Source organism: Rattus norvegicus, chromosome 8 (assembly GCF_021556685.1).
Source record: "Rattus norvegicus strain SHRSP/BbbUtx chromosome 8, alternate assembly SHRSP_T2T, whole genome shotgun sequence".
In the NCBI taxonomy this organism is placed as follows: domain Eukaryota; kingdom Metazoa; phylum Chordata; class Mammalia; order Rodentia; family Muridae; genus Rattus; species Rattus norvegicus.
The window spans coordinates 83,256,078-83,258,343 of NC_141541.1; positions in this window are offsets into that span (position 1 = coordinate 83,256,078).

Here is a 2,266-nt window from a genome sequence, read left to right on the forward strand (position 1 = left end):
GAACTTCAAGCCTCTGAAGAAAGAAATTGAAGAAGACCTCAGAAGATGGAAAGATCTCCCGTGCTCATGGATTGGCAGGATTAACATAGTAAAAATGGCCATTTTACCAAAAGTGATCTACAGATTCAATGCAATCCCTATCAAAATACCAATCCAATTCTTCAGAGAGTTAGACAGAACAATTTGCAAATTCATCTGGAATAACAAAAAACCCAGGATAGCTAAAACTATCCTCAACAATAAAAGGACTTCAGGGGTAATCACTATCCCTGAATTCAAGCAGTATTACAGAGCAATAGTGATAAAAACTGCATGGTATTGGTACAGAGACAGACAGATAGACCAATGGAACAGAATTGAAGACCCAGAAATGAACACTTGATTTTTGACAAAGGAGTCAAAACCATCCAATGGAAAAAAGATAGCATTTTCAGCAAATGGTGCTGGTTCAACTGGAGGTCAGCATGTAGAAGAATGCTACATTCTTAAGATCGATCCATTCTTAAGTCCAAGTGGATCAAGGACCTCCACATCGAACCAGATACACTCAAACTAATAGAAGAAAACGCGGGGAAGCATCTCAAACACATGGGCACTGGAGAAAATTTCCTAAACAAAACACCAATGGCTTATGCTCTAAGATCAAGAATCAACAAATGGGATCTCATAAAACTGCAAAGCTTCTGTAAGGCAAAGGACACTGTGGTTAGGATAAAACAGCAACCAACAGATTGGGAGAAGATCTTTACCAATCCTACAACTGATAGAGGCCTTATATCCAAAATATACAAAGAACTCAAGAAGTTAGACCGCAGGGAGACAAATAACCCTATTAAAAAATGGGGTTCAGAGCTAAACAAAGAATTCACAGCTGAGGAATGCCAAATGGCTGAGAAACACCTAAAGAAATGTTCAACATCTTTAGTCATAAGGGAAATGCAAATCAAAACAACCCTGAGATTTCACCTCACACCAGTGAGAATGGCTAAGATCAAAAACTCAGGTGACAGCAAATGCTGTGGAGAAAGAGGAACACTCCTCCATTGTTGGTGGGATTGCAGACTGGTACAACCATTCTGGAAATCAGTCTGGATGTTCCTCAGAAAATTGGACATTGAACTACCTGAGGACCCAGCTATACCTGTCTTGGGCATATACCCAAAAGATGCCCCAACATATAGCAAAGACACGTGCTCCACGATGTTCATAGCAGCCTTATTTATAATAGCCAGAAGCTGGAAAGAACCCAGATGCCCATCAACAGAGGAATGGATCCAGAAAATGTGGTACATCTACACAATGGAATACTACTCAGCTATCAAAAACAATGACTTTATGAAATTCATAGGCAAATGGATGGAAATGGAAAATATCATCCTGAGCGATATGACCAAAATGCCAATGCTTCACTCCTTCTTTAAAAGGGGAACAAGAATACCCTTGGCAGGGAATAGGGAGGTAAAGTTTAGAACAGAAGCAGAAGGAACACCCATTCAGAGCCTGCCCCACATGTGGCCCATACATATACAGCCACCCAATTAGGCAAGATGGATGAAGCAAAGAAGTGCAGGCTGACAGGAACCGGATGTAGATCTCTCCTGAGAGACACACCCAGAATACAGCAAATACATAGGCGAATGCCAGCAGCAAACCACTGAACTGAGAATAGGACCCCCGTTGAAGGAATCTTAGGACTGGAAGAGCTTGAAGGGGCTCGAGACCCCATATGAACAACAATGCCAACCAAACAGAGCTTCCAGGGACTAAGCCACTACCCAGAGACTATACATGCCTGACCCTGGGCTCCAACCTCATAGGTAGCAATGAATAGCCTAGTAAGAGCACCAGTGGAAGGGGAAGCCCTTGGTCCTGCCAAGACTGAACCCCCAGTGAATGCAATTGTTTGGAGGAGGGAGGTAATGGGGGAGGATGGGGAGGGGAAGCCCATAAAGAAGGTATAGGGATTAGGGGGATATTGGGCCAGAAACTGGGAAGGGGAATAACAATCGAAATGTAAATAAGAAATACTCAAGTTAATAAAGCTAAAAAGAAAAGAAAAGAAAAAAGACAGAGCTCTTGAGGGAGGAGATGGGCAGAAAAGATTTTAAAAAGACTTTCTGTGGGCTACCTTTGTGGATCCCTCCACAAGGATTTGAATTATCAGAACTGACGGTCATTCTACTTTATTTATTTTTGCCAAATTCTAAGCAAGAACCTGGGTGCTTGTTTGTAAGAACAGCATAAGAAATGGTTTCAATTTAAACAG